General features: G+C 42.9%; 1 protein-coding gene and 1 pseudogene across 2 annotated transcripts in view; one reads left to right on the top strand and one right to left on the bottom strand.

Moving 5' to 3' along the window:
- FBXO42 (F-box protein 42) overlaps positions 1 to 19,547 on the bottom strand; it is a 113,395-nt gene extending 93,848 nt beyond the window's left edge. The window contains exon 1 of one of the 2 annotated variants that reach the window (XM_060310617.2): positions 18,933 to 19,547. The gene's annotated coding sequence lies outside the window, so the exon portion shown is untranslated. Of the gene's footprint in view, positions 1 to 4,862; positions 5,121 to 18,932 lie in introns of those variants that run through there. The other variant, XM_030877198.3, reaches the window with a different exon arrangement.
- Positions 5,207 to 7,483, top strand: LOC132593975 (small ribosomal subunit protein eS1-like; annotated as a pseudogene).
- Positions 19,548 to 19,750: the final 203 nt, after the last annotated feature.

Here is a 19,750-nt window from a genome sequence, read left to right as displayed (position 1 = left end):
GAATTAGACTATTCTAGGCACCTCATACAAGTGTAATCATACAATATTTGTTCTTTTGTGGCTTATTTCACCTACCATAATGTCTTCAAGATTCATTACCATTAAGTTACTTATAAGTTAAATAAAATGTGAAATTCTAACGCACACATCATTATGCAGCTCTATGGGGAATTATATTCCAAAATTCCATTATGATTTATGAAACATACTTGGAAGAGAGAACTGCATTTACTGGAAAAAAAAAAAAGGTGGGGGGACGTAAGGAAGACAGACAAATCAAAATCTGAAGGACCCACAGGAAAGTAAAACTTCAGATTCAGTAATAAGGAAGACAGCAGCTTGCTCGCTTTTGACTAGACTGAAGGATCTATCTAAGTATCTCAAGGCAAAAGCTAAGAAAGCAGTCCTGCAGAACAGACTGCAAACATTTAACACTGCTGGATCAACCAAGAAAAGACAAGACACTGTCGCTTTTTGGCAAAACACAGCAAGACTACTAAGCAAAAAAGCTTTAAAAATAAATACTGAAACAGAAGGATAAATTCCATTTTCCCTTGATTTGCATCTGAAAAACCAGCAGATGGGAGAGGCAACATTTAGTAAAACTGTATTGATCAATTTATAATTAACATCAATCTTTCTCCAAACAATGCACCAACAGGTTCATTCTGGAAAAAAATTTCTTGTTCTCTAGATAGTAATATGAATCAAACATTTAAAATGAGAATAATAAAGGAAACACAAATTTGGAAGAGTATGCCATACCAGTGAATTCCTTAAAATAGCTGAAACAAACGTATCCTAAATGTTAAATATTCTAAGGGAATGTTAGTAGCTAAAACTGGAACTTGCTTGCCTTTATAGAAATTAAATGAACTGGGACTTCCCTGGTGGTGCAGGGGTTAAGAATCCGTCTGACAATGCAGGGCACACGGGTTCGAGCCCTGGTCCGGGAAGATCCCACATGCCGTGGAGCAACTAAGCCCATGTGCCACAACTACTGAGCCTGCCCTCTAGAGCCCACGAGCCACAACTACTGAGCCCCCGTGCCACAACTACTGAAGCCCATGCACCTAGAGCCCGTGCTCCGCAACAAAGAGAAGCCACTGCAATGAGAAGCCCGCACACCACAACGAAGAGTAGCCCCTGCTCACCGCAACTAGAGAAAGCCGCAGCACAGCAACGAAGACCCAACACAGCCAGGAAAAAAAAAAAGAAATTAAATGAACTACCTGAAATCTATGTATTACTAGGAGACAAGAGAAAATATGTTACTATTTAAGCTAAGTTACTGTCCAGAGTAGTAAAATTTACAAGTAACTATTGCTTTATAGAATATCTGTACATTTATCAGATTTATATATATAAACAAGCATCAAAGTACCACAAGATACTTCCACCTTTGAAGCAAAACAGCCACCTTTGAAGCAAAACAGAACAGCAACACTAGAAAAAATTAAATAAAAAGCCTAGGAGAAAACTTTAGAAATTAAAAAGTAGAAACTTAATAAAGGAAGAATCAGAATTCAAAGCAAATTTGCTTTCCGATACATGCATGAGTAAGTAAGCACAAAATTAAGCTATACAGGAGTACCACTAATTTTACAAGATATTTAGAAGAATGTCATAAGAAACAATTTTAAAAATAAGCTGTAGTGTTATGAGCTTCATACTGGGCAATTTTAAAATGACTTGTCTGTAGGTCATACCTTTCTACATGTGACAAACTGCCACAATATAGAAGAATGAACAAACACATCACCTTCACTTCCTTGTCAACCACCACCTTAAAGCACTCATGTTCAGTTAAGATACAGATGGTATGTGTTCAATACTGCACCACTTACAGATTCCACTCAATCCAAAAATCCATAAAATTTCTGCAATGTAGGTGACAACATGCTAAATGAATCATAAAATACCACAGCACTAAGACGAGGAACTTGCATTGAACAGAAGTTTAATATCAGAGATGCTAAGCAGCCTCGATCTACATAAATAGATTCTATAAAACAGTTTAATATACTTCTGGCTTAAACTGTCAGCTTCACCTCAAAAGGAGAAGGACCTTCTTGTTTTATTTATTATTGGGAGACCGGAGACAGTACTAATAATCACTTACAGTCAACATTCTAAGGGACTGACAACTAAACACTTATTAACTGAATGTGATCAAATTCAAATCATACAGTACTTCTTGTGCCAGTTTACAAAACAAAAATAAAAGCATCACCACTCTAGAGCTGTCACCACTTAGTAATCGGAGATATTTGAAACTGCAGCTGCAATGTTTGTGTTTATTGCCTGTGCATATGACTCACTCTCAAAAAGGTTCTCCCAAGACTCTGGTGGATTTTTGAGAATGCAGAAACCATAACTGGGGCATACTGTGTGGGAAGTGTCATGACAATGAATGAATAAAAGAGGAAAAGAACTTGTGACAGAAAATTTTTAAGTTTTTATAAAAAGCAGGTTGCTCACAAAAGGCATATTTTTCTGCAGAATAACAGGAAAGGTTGGGGAAAGACATCCTGGCTCTGAGAAGCCTTCCTTGACTCCCTTGGTTGCATTCAGTGCATTTTTTACACTACAATATATTTAACTAGTTTCTCAGTCTGGCTCCCCGACCAGACTGCAGGCAACTTGAGACCAAAAACGGTTAGAATCATCAGTACCTACTTCCCAAAATGTCCAACACACAGAGGGCTCTCAATAGGTATTTTCATAAAACTGGTTATTGAATAATCAATCTTACATTCACCTTCTATTTTACAAAGCACTTTCACAAACATTACTCTTTTGCTTCACATTAACAATCTTGTGAAGTGGGAAGGGCAATATTTAACAAATGGCTTCTAGTTTTATATAGACTAAAACAACCCTGAAATCACAAAGATAATTGCGTATTTGTTCATCTTTGAGATAACTTCTCCTTGGGACCTCAATATTCTTGTAAAACCTAGAGGTTTTGCTAGCATTTTCACAATGGGTAGCAATTACACAGCTCTGAGTCCTACAGAAGGGTTTTAACTATATAAAGTGGTGTTAGAGAAGGCTCTTCTAGAAATCAGACATTTAAGAAGCATCCTAAGCTATTTTTCCTGATCCTCTTTCTTTGTGACTCTGAGAAGGCAAGAAACTGCAAAAAGCAAAATGCTGGAGAGTGAATGATGTCATGGATGTCATGAAGGTGCATCAATATCTGATGATGATTTAGCACAACAATGCAACACATTATGCCAAGAAGTATAATGTCAAACCACCAGGATGTTTCACTGCATTAATTTCATGACTCTTTATTAGCAAATTGAAATGGAGAGTGGCTCTCCAGTTGTCTAAAATGGAGAAGTTGTTGGTTTAGGTTTATGTCCTTAGCAAAGGCACTAAGAAAATGTACAAATCTCTATGGAAAAGGCTTTAAGAAAAGACAAAAATGGTCAAAAAATTAGCTACTATTAAACTAAACAGTTGTCATTTTAACAATTAAAAGCTTTTTGAAACAGACAAAACACCCATAGGTCAATGTAGATAAAGTAATATATTCATACTGGGCTTGTAAAAAGCAAACAGTTACAGGATGTAAAATGACAACATACAACAGAAAGGAAACCAATCAGATTATACACATGAATACGCTCAAAATTAGGGATCTGAAACAGAGCACCACTATTCACTGTAAAAGCTATAGACTGAATCTTAAATGTTCAATTCTAACTGATGCTATTTCCTCTCAAATTTTCCTTGTCCCTTTAAATCCATGACGTCATCATTCTTAAACACAAATTTAAGTTATAAAAGGTATTTGGTGTGCCCAAGCCAATGCTGTCTCCTCAACAATTCCCCGTAGCACAACTGCAACTGAAGCCTTCATTCCTCAAGGACGAGACCACAAGGCTTCAAACCGGCTTCCCTACTTGAAAGAAACAAAGTCTCCAAATTAGCATTTGAACAACAACAACAAAAGTTGTTCTCAAAAAGGGTAAGTATAGTACAATGTCCCTGCCAGCAAGCGAGAACTGGTAATGTGTCTGAATCTTCACGCTGAGCAGTAGGAATCCCACCACAGAAAAGTCCAAAGACTTTGGCAATTGAGAAATGAAGCTTTTATTTTCCTAATAAAATTCGGGAGATTAACAGACAAAAGCAATTGGGTATTCCGAATCTCAACAATCCAAAGGTTTCAAAGGATCGAGAGGACTTCATTAGCCCCGAAGTTACTTTCCAGACACTATCAAGATCTTACGACTGTTTTTTTCTTCGTTTACAAATTGGTTCCCACCCTCCACGGTTCCCTTTGCACCAATTCTCACCAGAAGCCTTCCACGGTCACAACGTGGGCTGCTGTCTCAATCAAGGAGATCCGCAGTTCCTACCTCACTGGGGGAACACTCAAAAAACTAAGGGGTAGGAAAGGCTGCTTGTGTTTCATTTTTTAAGCCAATTCCAAAATCTTCCTTTTGCAGCTTCAGAGATGCTGGCCCCTCGCCGCAGCCCCAATTTTGGAGGGCACCGAACTCCGGCTCCTCTCAAAAGGCGTTAAAGATTTGGGGGTGGGGTGGAAGATAATTTGACACCCCAAAGCCATCCTTACACTGGCCACACACCCTTTCGTGGCTCCGGTGCGGGGACGAAAACCGCCGTGCTAGAGGGGAGAGGCCGGGTTCGCCCCCATCCCAAGGGCTGCCTGGAAAGGGGTTCTCCGCCCTGCCTCACCCGGGGAGGCCGAGAATGACTACAGCAAGGCCCCCAGGCCAGCCGGCACCGACCCCCGCGCGGGGTGCAGGGCCTGCGCCGGACCCGTGGCATAAAGGGCATAAGCCGCCAGCTCCCCGCCGCGGCCCCGGGAGAGGAAGAGGCCTCACCTGGCCCAGCCAGCGCCACGCTCTCGGGTACGCTCCGCTGGCGAAGAAGGTGAGGGAGCCGGGGATAGGATCTGAGCAGAGGCGCTCCACCCCAGGCCGCGCTTGCCGCACTCGGGATTCCTCACAGCTGGCGGGACACCCAGCCGCTCCGAGCCGCCATCTTCCTCCGCTCTAACGCCGCAGCCGCCTCCGCCGCCGTCACCGCCGCCGCCGCCGCTCCTGCTGCTCTGGCCGGGAGAAGACCACACGGAGCGCGCATGCGCCGGGGACCGGCACACAGGACACACGCGCGCGCACACACGTCAGTGCGGTGGGACCGCGGCAGGCGGCCTATGGGCGGCGCCATGTTGGGAAGGTACACGGCGCGGCCCGCCGCCCCCACCCCCCACCCCCCACCCCCCTGGTCCCCGGAGATTCTCCGAGGTTGGAACGCCGCCTGGGGGAGCCAAGCTGGAGTGAGGAAACCTCGCGCTTCCGCGCCCGCTTTCTTCGGGTGCCTACAAACGGCATTAGAACTGCACTCACCCTCCTCTGCGCTGCTAGGGACAACCGAGCAGTTTTCCCAACGGCTTGAGTCTATGATAGATGTTAGACCAGGAATTAATTCATGTGTACTCCGAGGGCCCGATGAGCACAAGCGCTCTTGATATCAACTGAAGGAGAGAAACTCAGTGCCTTGGTTATGCAACCGAAGCCTCCCATAATTGTGTACCAACCATTGTGTGACTTGTTACTAGCTGCATGTTTCAGATGAGGAAACTGAGGTGCGGGATATATCAGTTATTTTCCCAAAGCCACATATCTGGGGAGTTGGGGGGGAAGGTAGGATTTGAACTCAGGCGCTTCTGGTTCCCAAGCTCTTGTACTTTCCAGTATCACTATCACTGGTTCCAGCAAAATCCCCCTTCCAAGGGAGCAGCCTGGTGTGTAGGTGAGAACCTCCGTGAATTACCTGCACAGCATGTGGTCTAAGGAAATGCCAGAGATACAGAGCCCAAGGGCTTCAGTCTTCATCCCTTGCACCCAAAAATGAAGCAACCTTGAGCTGCCAGCCCACCACCCTGGGTAAAGTGGACCTTCTGGGACATCTCTTAGGACATAGGGCTGGGCCAGAACCCAGGTCTGCTCTCAAGTTGGGAAGGCAAGATGCTATTGAACAAACTTGGGTCAATCTCACACTAGAAAGCACTAGATCAGTGTTCCACAAACTTGAATAATGCAAAGACCCCTGGGTAAACACTCATGGAATCCCAGTATGAGAAACACTGATTTAAGAAACTCAAGACTTTCAGTTAGGAAATATCACTGCAAAAGAGAAACTTGGCAATTATAAATATAAATAAATATTAAAATTGTATCATTAAAAATCCCAAGCTTAAAAATTGTCATAGAACTTGTGAACCCCACCACCCTGACCCCCAAGTACCCTGTAGACTCAATGTTAGAAACACTGGACCAGCTTTTGAGCACTTCCTTTTAAAAATGCAGGCTCCACCTTTTGGCTCTCTGAACAGTACCACGGAGGTCAGCAAGAACAAGCACCTTATGAATAGCAGCAAAAAGGGTACCAAGAAGAAAGTGGTTGATCTGTTTTCTAAGAAAGATTGGTATGTTGTGAAAGCACCAGCTATGTTCAATATAAGAAATATTGGAAAAACACTAGTCATAAGAACTCCGGGGGGACTTCCTTGGCAGTCCAGTGGTTAAGACTTTGCCTTCCAATGCAGGGGGTGGGGGTTTGATCCCTGGTTGGGGAGCTAAGATCCCACATGCCTCATGGCCAAAAAAACAAAACATAAAACAGAAGCAATAGTGTAACAAATTCAATAAAGACTTTAAAAATAGTACGCATCAAAAAAATCTTAAAAAAAAAAAAAAAAACCTCTGGGAACCAAAATCCCATCTGATGGCCTCAGGGGTTGTTGTTTTTGAAGTGAGCCTTCCTGATCTGCAGAATGATGAAGTTACATTAAAAAAATTCAAGCTGATTACTGAAGATGTTCAGGGGAAAAACTGCTTAATTTCCATGGCATGGATCATACCTGTGACAAAAGGAGCTCCATGGTCAAAAAAACAGCAGATCGTGATTGAAACTCATGTTGATGTCAAGACTACCAATGGTTATTTGCTTGTCTATTCTCTCTTGGCTTTACTAAAAAAATGCAACAATCAAATTCAGAAGACCTCTTACGCTCAGCACCAACGGGTCTGACAAATCCAGAAGATGATGCAGACAAATGACTAGATAGAAATTGTCAATAAGTTGATTCCAGACAGCATTGGAAAAGACATGAGGCTCACCAGTCTAATTATCCACTCCATGATGTCTTTGTTAGAAAAGTAAAAATGCAGATATATATACATATGTATAATAGAATCACTTTGCTGTACACCTGAAACTAACACAACATTGTAAATCAACTATATTTCAATAAAAAAATTTTTAATAAAAATAAATAGACAATAAAGTAAAAATGCTGAAGAAGTTCAAGTTTGAACTGGGAAAACTCATGGAGTTTCATGATGAAGGTAGTAGTTCTGGAAAAGCTACTGGGGGTGAGATAGGTACTAAAGTTGAATGAGCCAACTAATATGAGTCATGAGTCCAAGAATCTGTTTAAAATTCAGACTCTTAACAGTGACAAAAATAAAATCTTACTTGTATAAAAAAATGCAGGTTGCAGGGCTCACTTTAGACACTGACTCAGACTTCTTCTAAAGCTCCCCAGGGATTCTGATGTCCAGTTAGGTTTGGAACTGCTAGATTATGTTAGAACAGGTTCAAATACAGAAACCACTCCACCCTGAATCTCCTAGCTCAAGGACGGCAGGGATTTTTGTCTGTTTTGTTCAATGCTTTATCACATAATTATAGAGACTGGCACCCTGTAGGGACTCGCTAAATATTTGTTAAATGGATGAAAGAATGAATGAACTGGGAATTTGAAAACTAAGAGGGCATTCAGTCAAATATTTAGTGAGCACCTAATATGTGCCAAGCCATGTGGTATGTACAGCAATGTACTTTTAAATAAAACAACAAAGTCCCTGCCCTCATGGAGAGCCCAACAGTTTACTGGGAGAGACAGACAATAAACAAATAAATAAGCCAATATAAAATTATCAATTGTCATAAGCACAAAAGTATTATTATTAAAGCAAAGTCTTTAATAATAATCACAGTCGATGTATATTGTATACTCTCATTATGTACCAAATACTGCTAAGTAAGTGCCATTGTTGAGCTTATTTTACAGATGATGAACCTGAAGCACCCAGGGATTAAGTGACTCAACTCATGGTCATGGGTAGGGTTTGAACGCAGGTGGTCTCACCTCAAAGCCTTTGCTATTGAACTCTACACAATGTTGCTTCTGACAAACAACAGGACATAAGATTGAGGTCAGTTTATATACGGCCTGGAATATCAGGAAGAAAACTGGGTATTACCTCCTAGGTCATGGAGATTGGGGGGCAAAGAGGATATGTGATGAAATGGTGTTTTAGCACAATCTCTCTGCAGTGTGAAGACAGATTGGGACATGGCTGGAGGTACGGGGACAAGATATAAGGCTAGGATGAGAGGAGTGGCTATGGTCTCTCTCATAAGTATTATGCAGAGTTCATCCCCACAATCCATTACTGAAATTCATTTCTTATGCTCTTACTTATTTAGAATAAATAATATATGTACATAAAACAAAAGTCAAAAGGTACAAAAGGACATATAATAAATATTAAGTCCATCCTACCAGTCCCCCCAGCTACCTGGTAAACCTTGCCTCTCCACCAAAGTGACCACTGTTACAAGTCCCTTGTATCTTTCCAGAGATGCATATACAAACACACACATACACATATAAATAGATAAGCCTACAAACAGCAGCCGACTATACACACTGCTCTGGATCTTGCTTTTTGTTTAAACTTAACTATAGTTCTTCGAGATCATTTAATGTCAGTTTATTTAGAACCATCTAAGTTAACAATTCATTCTATTCCTTTGCATGGCTGGACCATATAGTTTTGTTTTTTTTTTTTTTTTTTTTTGCGGTACACGGGCCTCTCACTGTTGTGGCCTCTCCCGTTGCGGAGCACAGGCTCCGGACGCGCAGGCTCAGTGGCCATGGCTCACGGGCCCAGCCACTCCGCGGCATGTGGGATCTTCCCAGACCGGGGCACGAACCCGTGTCCCCTGCATCGGCAGGTGGACTCTCAACCACTGCGCCACCAGGGAAGCCCGACCATATAGTTTTAAAATGAATCCTCTAGGGATGGACATTTGTTTCCAGTCTTTTGTGATTATAAACAAAGCAGCAATGAATAGCATCATAATTTTATTTGCATATGAGCCAATGTATCTACAGGGAAATTTCCTAGAAATGCAATTGCTGGCTCAACGGGCATGTACATTTTAAATACTGGTAGGTTTTGCCATTTATTTAACTGTCTACATAGCCCCACCTTGGAAATCAGATGGAAAGTCTTCTCACTATGGGCTTTGCTCTTATATTCCTATCACATACCAGAGTGTTTCACGTGATAGATCAAAGGTACCTGCAGGTCTGAGTGCAAATCACTAAGCCCCAAACATGAAGGGTATAACAAACATATTTCACAAGAAAGAGAAGCTCATGCTTTAGGGTCTCTGCCCGTGCCTGTTTATGCCACTGCCTCAACTTTTGGGGCTCTCCCCCTGGAGGAAGAAACTTCCACCACTTCCTCAATTTTAGACCTTACTTGGTTCCATCCCCTCATTTTACAGATGAGGAAGGGACTTGCCCAGGAGGCCTATGTGATTAACTAGGGCTGGCCTCTTGATTATCCATTTAGTGGAAGAAAAGCTATTTCCTTTGCAAAGGAAACGAGCTCAATCGAGCTCCAAGATATCTTTCTGGTCTCTTAGTAGATTCAGTCTTAAGAATGCCCACCATGGGACTTCCCTGGTGGTGAAGTGGTTAAGAGTCCACCTGCCAATGCAGGGGACACAGGTTCAATCCCTGGTCTGGGAAGATCCCACATGCCGTGGAGCACCTAAGCCCGTGTGCCACGACTACTGAGCCTGTGCTCTAGAGCCCACGAGCCACAACTACTGAGCCCGCGTGCCACAGCTACTGAAGCCCACGTGCCTAGAACCCGTGCTCCGCACCAAGAGAAGCCACCACAGTGAGAAGCCTGCACATCACAATGAAGAGTAGCCCCCGCTTGCCATAGCTAGAGAAAGCCCACGAGCAGCAACGAAGACCCAACGGAGCCAAAAATAAATAAATTAATTAATTTTTAAAAAGATAATTGGAGAATATCAGAAACAATTTTAAAAAAATGCCCAGCAAATTCCTTTGTTAAGTAAGGCTCATTGCCAAATGTAACACAATTGTAATAAACTGTCTCCCTCCGCTGGTAACATACTGCAACTACAAAGCCTAAAACGACTTCATGACTTGCAATTACGGAAAACTAGACATAGGTGATGACTGATTGATGGTCTCATCCACCTTTCTGCTGCCAAGGCTCAGTTAGGATAATTTACTTAAAAGAATGAGTTCACGGGAGGATATATTCAAAGTAAATATAGTTCCAGAGAGTGAACAGACAAAATCTTTTTTTTTAAATTTATTTATTTATTTATTTTTGGCTGCATTGGGTCTTTGTTGCTGCGTGCGGGCTTTCTCTAGTTGCGGTGAGCGTGGTCAGTGCAACGGGCTTCTCATTGCAGTGGCTTCTTTTGTTGCAGAGCATGGGCTCTAGGCACGTGGGCTTCAGTAGTTGTAGCATGCAGCCTCAGTAGTTATGGTTCACGGGCTCTAGAGCACAGGCTCAAATTCTTAACCACTGCGCCACCAGGGAAGCCCAAGACAAAATCTTTCATCTTTGAAGTTGGTCAGGCCGTTAACGGTATTAGTGATATTTTAGAATAGAGTATTTGAGCTGCTAGTGGAATAGCCATGTGAAGTGCCAATAAGAAGCCTAGCTATATGAATCGGAAACACCGGGTCAATTCAGGGCTGTAAATCAACTTTGGGAGTCTCCAACAGTGGGTGGCTTACACCATGAGCATCTAGGTAAAAACAGTGGACTGAGGACAGACTCAGAGATGACTGATATTCCAGAGACAGGAAGTCATGAAACCAGAAAATTAGTAAGCATGTTACTTTAAATAAAGACTAGTCAGAGTTAATACATGACTGCAATTTATAATAATCATTAGGAATACAAATGGCAACATTTCTCAACAGGAAATTGTCACTTTAGAAAGATTAATGGTGGACTTCCCTGGTGGTGCAGTGCTTAAGAATCCGCCTACCAAAGCAGGGGACATGGGTTCGAGCCCTGGTCCAGGAAGATCCCACATGCCGCGGAGCAACTAAGCCTGTGCACCACAACAACTGAGCCTGCACTCTAGAGCACGTGCACCACAACTATTGAAGCCCACATGCCTAGAACCCATGCTCCGCAACAAGAGAAGCCACTGCAATGAGAAGCCCGCGCACCAAAATGAAGAGTAGCCCCTGCTCACCGCAACCAGAGAGAGCCTGCACGAAGCAAGGAGGACCCAACGCAGCCAAAAATAAATTTATTTAAAAAAAAGAAAGATTAATGGCATGCTAATAACACAAGAAAAAACCCATTCAAAAAACCCACTCTAAGTCAGATAACTTGATTATAGTAGCCAAATGCAACACTACTGAATGATATGGTTTTAATACTGAGAGGCCTACAGGAACATGTCAGTGAGAATAAAATCACAAGGTGTTTGCTTTTCCTCCTGCTTTTGTGTTTTGGGGAAAAAAGGATAACTAGAGAAGTGAGAATTATAAGTCTTCTTAAGGCAGGCAAGACACCTCTATAATGATAATAGCTAATTTTTAGAACTCTTACTATGGGTTAAGCATTTTCCTAAGCTTTTTAGCATAGTAACTCATTTAATCCTTACAATCTACCTTTGAAGGAGCTATTATTATTATCTTTTTTTACACTTGGGGAAACTGAGGCACAGAAATCCTAAGCAACTTCCATAAGATCACACAGCATATTAAAGTTGGAAGTGTCCAGGGCTTCCCTGGTGGCGCAGTGGTTGAGAGTCCGCCTGCCAATGCAGGGGATGAGGGTTCGTGCCCCGGTCCAGGAAGATCCCACATGCTGCGGAGCAGCTGGGCCCGTGAGCCATGGCTGCTGAGCCTGCGCGTCTGGAGCCTGTGCTCCGCAATGGGAAAGGCCACAGCAGTGAGAGGCCCGCGTACCGCAAAAAAAAAAAAAAAGTTGGAAGTATCCAAAGTTGAACTTTAAAGTCCAGGGTCTCCAATTCTATACTGTAGAAAAAAAAAAAAAGAACATTGTTTAGGAAGACACATAAAGTAACTTTCGAAGTTAATGTACGTATCTGTCATTAAAGACTCAGGAGAATTTCACCAGTTCTGGTCATCCAGCTCAGGTGCAATTTTATCAACTAATGTTGATAAAACAACTAATGTTTTCACCTCAAGGATATAAACTAGTGTTAATAGATGCTTGGAATACTGCTTTATGAGCAGGAAATACTGTAATCATTTTCACTCTACCAGATAGAAATAAGAAAATGTTTTATGCATCAGTGGATATTTTTCATCCTTTTGTTACCAAGCAAGGGCTCACTGTCTACCACACATAGAAGCAAATACTATGGCACCAGCTTTTAAGAAAAGAAAGCATTTTATTGTGAGTCAACCGACAGGAGGCAGGGCTCAAATCTGTCTCCCTGTCCAGGGTTCAGGGCAAAATGTAAGTTAGAAGAATTTCACAAGCTTATTGGCTAGTGTTGACAGTCAGAAGCTGATTGGAATCAAGCTATTTGGGCAGCTGGAAGCTGGATTTTTCTTACTGAAGAACTTCTTGCTTGGTAAAGGGCTCCAGTGGCAACATGTCTATTGTTTGAGTTCTGCAGACTGAAGATTCTTGGTTCTGGTGTCATCCTGGAGACATGGGTTCCTGTCTTGCACATGGAAGTGCTGTCTCTGTAGAATAACTCAAGATTTGATTAGTCAACAACCTATTTGAGACAAAACCAGGATAAGCAGGTCAATATTTTATGTGCTGTTTTAGTGCCCCCCTTTTACTTTGTACATTCCTCAATCTTAAGGGAAATAGGGCGACGACCGCTCTAGCTGCTTCCTGCTGAGAAGGGGCATAGATTTTTATAAGAGGAATGAAATTGTTTTTGCACTTGATTGTAAATATTCACGAGTCCCACTTTGAACGCTTAAGTCTTGGGCAATCAACATGTGAGTGGGGGAGGCCTTTTTAAATATATGAGATAGACAATAAGTAAAAAATTTGGTGAGTAAAAAGATTAACCCCATGATACACAGAACTATGATTCCTAATTTTAACAGTCCTCCAGAAACAGACCTTATTCTTTGGGAACCAGTGAAAACATGTTATTTTTAACATTCTTAGTGACTGAATTTGGATTTATATCAGCCTGGTCCAGACTTCTAGGTGGAGCTGTCTACTTTCAAGATGTCCTCGTCTTCTCTTCCTGACCAGGTGGAGACTTAGCTGTCCTGTTTCTATGTGAAAAGTAACTTAAGTTCAGTTAAGGGTTTACAAGTGTAATTAGGGGCCGAGAAATCAGTAGTGGGTTTCCAGGCCCCTCTAGTGTTAGGAAGGTTGGGTCCTCCTACTTCCTCCTGTCCATGGAGAGCGTGCCCTGTTTGGGAACTGTAAAGGGGACAAGGGGGGTGCTGGTTAGAAATGGGTACTATTTTTACTCTGGAGGGGTGTATCCAAGGTTTAACTCCTTTCAGCTCTACTGAAGAATGTGTAACCAGAAGGACTTCATAGGCTCCAATCCACTTGGGTTGCAGTTGATCCTCAGGGCAGTCATTTTTCCAAGTTTGAGGAGGACCCAATTCCCTGGGCTTATGCAGTGCACAGGAATGTCTGCAGGAAATGGTAATTGGCTAGAGGCATATTTATATACAGAAAATAAGATAGCACCAAGGGACTGTACACATTTTATAGTATCTACTTCTTTTACAATGAGATCACTTTCAAGACAGCAATAATACTTAGTCTTAAGGAAGGGTCTCCTGTTAACATTTCATAAGGGCTCAAGTGGCGCTTGCTTCTAGGGGCTACTCTTACCCTCGGCAGGACAACTGTTAAGACATTATCTCAAGTGAAGTTGGTTTCTTAACATACTTTGGTGATTGTCTCTTTTAAGGTATGATTCATCATTTCAGTCATAAGGGCTCCATGAAGCATGTAACTTCTATTGTAGTCCGAGGGCCCCAGATACCCCTTGCGTTACCTTGGCTATGAAAGCTCCTCCACTGTCACTTTGAATGGAAAGAGGCAACCCAAAATGAGGGCTAATTTCTTTTAGTAAGGCCTTTTTACCTAGGAAGATTTCTCTCTCCAGCACAGAAAAGCTTTGACCCGTCCTGTGAAGGTGTCCACAAATACCAGCAAATATCTATAATGTCCCATGGCTCTTGGCATAACAGTAAAGTCTATTTGCCAGGCATCTCTTGGTTCTGTCCCTCGGGTTTGCACTCCTTTGAATATTGGAGGTGGCCCGGCTTTAGGATTGTTTCTGGTGCAAATCAGGCAATTTTGTATTACCTTTTGGATGGTCCTTTGCATTTATGGACTAACAATAAACTTTAGTAGCCAATGATAGGTTGCATCCTTCCCGTAATGGGTTCCTTGATGTAGATGAGTGATAATTCTTTCCATTAAATGTTGGGGCATAAGCACTAATCCCTGTTCATTATATATCCAGCCTTCTTTGTTTGTTTGGTACTGATCACCATCTATGTCTCAAGAGTCAGTGTGAAATCCCCATCATCATCTCTCTCTAGATCCATTTCTGAATGCTGAGTCTTAAACAGGGACAGGTCCACACTTTGAATGAGTGCTAGGGTGTTTGGCTCTGGTCGCCTGTTTTGCTACGTGTTCAGCCAAACTATTTCCTTTAGCTATACAGCTATCAGTCTTTTGGTGCGGGCAATGTACTATGGCTACTTCTTCCGGCATTAAAAACAGAGTTTAATAAGGCCAGTATCGCCTCTGCATGTTTAATTTTTTTCTTTTCTGATGTTAGTTGACCTCTCTTTTTCCACATGGCCCCATGTGCATGCATGACAGAGAAGGCATACTTAGAAGCAGTATAAATGGTTACCTTTTTCTTAGCTCCAAGATGCAGGGCTCTCCTGAGGGCTACGAGCTCTGCCTTCTGGACAGACGTAACTGGAGGGAGAGCTTCTGCTTCTACGACCTCCTGATGAGTTGCCACTGCATATCCAGCTTTTCGGAGTCCACGATCCATGAGGCTGTTCCCGACTGCAAACATTTCCATATCTGGATTCTCTAAAGGCTGATCAGTCAGGTCAGGTCTGCTAGAATACTCTTCTTCAATTTTTTGTATACAATCGTGAACAGGTTCTTCTGTTTTCATGTACAATCGTGAACAGGTTCTTCCGGGGAGCAGAGTGGCTGGGTTTAAAGCAGATACTTCTTTTAATGTTACCTTTGGGTTGTCAAATAGTATGGCCTGGTATTTGCCCAGTCTCCCCAAAGTAAGCCAATATCGGCCCTTTGGTTCAAGTAAAAGTTGCACACGATGTGGGGTGTGCACAGTGGTAGAACAACCCAGAGTAAATTTTTCAGCTTCTTGTAAAAGGTCCCAGGTTGCAGCCACAGCCCGGAGGCAAACTGGCCATCCTTGAGTTACAACATCCAATTGTTTGGAAAAGTAAGCTACTGGCCTTCTGGCAGTATTTAAATTTTGAGTTAGCACTCCAAGACTCATGCTCTGTCTTTCATGCACAAAAAGATCAAATAACTTTCTAATGTCTGGGGGACCAAGTGCTGGGGCTGTTGAAATTTTCTCCTTGATGGTACGGAATGACTCCTGGCATTTCGCAGTCCAGCTTAATGGCTCATTGGCATTTCTTTTGAGAGACTCATATAGAGGTTTGACTATAAGTCCGAAGTTAGGAATCCAAATACAACAAAACCCAGCCATTCCTAAGAATCTTCTCAATTGCTTTCTGGTGGTGGGTGCTTCCCTTCAATCTGGCAAGTTTCTTTCTCCTTTTGATAACTCAATTCCTAGATATTTTACAGCTGGTTGAGAAATTTGTGCCTTTCCCTTGGAGATTTTATATTCCCGGTCTGCCAAAAACTTTAAAGTGAAGATTGTATTTTGGTCTGAAGCTTCCTTAATTATACTAGCGCTTAGTAAATATATCATCCACATACTGGAGTAAGACTCCTTCATTTAATTGGAGATCCTTTAAGTCCTTGGCTAAGGCCTCCACAAAGATGGTGGGGGCATTTTTAAATCCTTGTGGAAGTACAGTCCAGGATTACTGCTGTTTTATATTAGTCTCTGGATCATTCCACTCAAAGGCAAACAGTTCCTGGGACTCAGGACTTAGGGGTATGCAATAAAAGGCATCTTTTAAGTTCAGAATTGTAAACCAGCAAAAGTCTCCAGATAAAGTTGTAAGCAAAGTATAAGGATTTGGCATCACCGAATGTACATCCTCTACAATTTGGTTGATAGCTCTCAAATCCTGTACAAAACGATAATCTCCAGTCCCAGGTTTTTGTACTGGTAGGATGGGAGTGTTATACGGGGATTGACAAGGTCGGATTAATTGGCATTTAAGAAAAGTGTTTATCAGAGGCTTTATACCTTCCTTTGGGTGCCTCTTTAAAGGGTACTGCTTTAACTTTGGAGCCTGGGCACCTGGGTGGAGTTTTACTACTATTGGGTCAGCCGTCTTGGCTCTTCCTGGTGTCCCGTCAGCCCAAACTTCTGCTCTTACCTTTTGAAGAATTTCTTCAGGGACATCTGGTTGAGGCTTGTCTCCCAATTGTAATGGCGCAGCTTGGAGGGCGCAGTCTTGACCTGGGAGTACTTTGGTGTCTACTTTTTCTGCTGAGAAACCCACTTGGTCATTTAAATTTGTTAGTACCTCTTGCCCTGGTTAGGGACTATGACATCCAGGCACATACACAAAGCTGTACTTTACATGTGTTTTCTCTACATGACATTCAAGCCATTGTAGAAAAGGTTTCTGAGAGACTTCCCCAGATACACCAGTAATGGATGTTATCTTGGGGGAGAGGGGGCCCTGTCTGTTTTTGGGACACTCCCTTTTCCAGTGCCCTTCCTGTTTACAAAAGGCACACTGTTGTGGCCCAACAGATGGATGGCCTTTCCGGCTGGGTTTTGGAGGTCCCCAGGGTCTTACCCGTGGTCGTCTGTTCTCTCCTGCAGACGTCCTGCTGGGTTTTGACTGGTTACAGCTGAGCAGAGCAACCTGCCTCAGGATGCATTGCTCGATGCATTGCTCCTGCTTCTCCCAAATTTCGTATTGGCCTTTGAACGCTTCAAAAGCAATCTGGACCAACTGAGACGTCGGTGTCCATGATCCCCCTTCCAGTCGTTCTAGGTTTTTTCTTATATCTGGGGCACTCTGACCGATAAAGTTTAAATTGACCAGTCCCATGTCATCTGGGTGTTCCGGATCAATATCAGTATATTTTCGGAAAGCCTCATAAAGCCTTTCAAGGAAGGTGAATGGGCCCTCCTCAGGCCCTGGCTGTACATTCCGGACCCTCTTGAAGCTGTTTGCCCCTTTTTGCAGTCCAGTTATTAAACAATCTTTATAATGATTCAGCCTTGCTTGATCCCCTGGGTCACTGGGATCCCATTCTGGTTCAGTTCCAGGGATGGCCTGCTTTGCTGGAGTTCTGATTGGATTATTTGGTTTTAATTCATGAAGCCTTTTGGCTTCCTGGAAGGCCTTCTCTAATATCATGCTGCGTTCCTCTGGACTGAGTAGGATACACATGAGGGTCTGTATGTCAGCCCAGTTAGGATGAAAAACAGCAAAAATATATGTAAAGAGATTCTCCATATTCCTAGGATCATCTTGATAAGATGGCATTTTAGCTTTATAGTTAAGGAAATCTATGACTGATAAACGATGATGCATGATTCCAAGTGCTCTGGATTGGCCTTGGTCATCCAAGCCTGCTGGGACCTGCCTTAACAGAAATTGTCCCGCCTACAGTCGAGTGTTCCCTGGGCCAAACTGAATACCCTGGAGGGTACAGGGAGGGTAGACCATTCCTTGTTGACCATCTGCTAAGGGCGAGTACAGAGCCGGACCAGCAGCCCTAGGAGGACTGGTAAAAGCCTTGGCACTGCCTGCAGGAAGATCCCCTTCAGGATTCCCGGGAACCACAAGAGGTGCTGAGGGAGGGGCTACCGTAGGAAGTGCCCACAGTCCGGCTACTGCAAAAGGTGCAGACGGAGGGACTAGATCGTCATTAGACTTTGACTCGGGTAAAACAGGCTTTTTGTGAGGTTCTTCCCTCTGACCCATCATTTCATCAATAAATGCCTTATGCATATTTCTCCTCTTATATAAAGACATAAATGAGTCTACATATGGGATTTCGTCCCATTTTTTCTCTCTCTTACAAAACGAGTCTAACTGTATAATAGTATTATAGTTCAAAGACCCATTTGGGGGCCATTTTTCCCCTGACTCCAGTAGATATTTGGGCCAGGCAGTGTCACAAAAGAAAATCATTTTCTTTTTTTCCATACCTCTTTCATCATTAGAGGTAAACATTGACCAACCTCAAAGAACACTTTTCAAGGGAGTGCCGTCTGGTACGCTGTTATCATTCCCCATCTTGGAAGTATTTTTTTCTCAGGATGACCACAGCAAAATGACATAAAACAGATTCAATAAAGTTTTTCGGTGGTCATCCAATAGTTAACCCTATTAGCCAATTCCTAACAAACAAAACAGTCAGACATAGACCAAGAAATCCAAAGGCCTGGGATTCTAACCGGATCTTTTGGGTACCTCGGTGGTTATAACTTTTTTTTTGGCCGCGCTGTGCGGCTTGTGGGATCTTAGTTCCCAGACAACGGATTGAACCTTTCATACTGTCTCCCTTAGAGTGGGACTCTAACCCACAATCCTGATTGGACATTTATTGTCTAATAATTGTTATTAGACAATTTAGGCACAAGCGCGTTTTAATGAGGTTACTCACCCAAAAGATCCAGGAGCTGTTTCTTTCCCCAAAAGTGAAAGTAGCGCGGAGGAGCTTGGAGCGCAGCTGCTGCGGGAAGCAGGAACCCGACAGCCGAGCCTCTAGACAAATCGGGTCTAGGTGGCCACTCAGGGTCGGTGACGAGGGCCTACACCCAGCCGGAGGCTACAGTGCCTCAGCCAGGCGATCACAGGAGCTTAGTTCGTTTGCGATCGCCAGAAATTCTCACCGAGCAAGGGCTCACTGCCTGGCGCGCACAGAAGCCAATACTATGGCACCAGCTTTTGAGAAAAGAAAAAGCTTTATTGCGAGGTCGACCGGCAAGGAGACAGGAGGCAGGGCTCAAATCTGTCTTCCCCAGCCAGGGTTTGGGGCAAAATTTAAGAGGTTAGGGACATTTCAAACTTGGCACAAGCTGATTGGCTAGTTTTCAAAGCAGTCCATATATGGTAAACAAGGTACTATGGCAGATGGAAGCCGGATTTTCCTTACTGAAGGACTTCTTGCTTCAGCTGGTTAAGGGGTCCGATGGCAACATTTCTATTGTTTGAGTTCCGCAGACTGAAGATTCTTGGTTCCGGGGTCATCCTGGAAACGTGGGTTCCGGCCTTGCACATGCGCAGTAATGTCTCTATAAAAAAACCCTCAAGATTTGATTAATCAACCTATTTAAGGAGTCAAAACCAGTTTAAGCTGGTCAATGTTTTATCTCCTGTTTCACTTTGTTGAGGTATAAAAATGTTTTCAGAATTTTGAAAAAGCATAATATGCAGTTTATGGAAACTACGACTTAAAAAAAAGTAATTGTTTGCCCTTAG

This window comes from Globicephala melas, chromosome 1 (genome assembly GCF_963455315.2).
Source record: "Globicephala melas chromosome 1, mGloMel1.2, whole genome shotgun sequence".
Classification (NCBI taxonomy): Eukaryota; Metazoa; Chordata; class Mammalia; order Artiodactyla; family Delphinidae; genus Globicephala; species Globicephala melas.
Note: the sequence above shows the minus strand (reverse complement) of the source record. Positions and strands in the feature narration are given on the sequence as shown.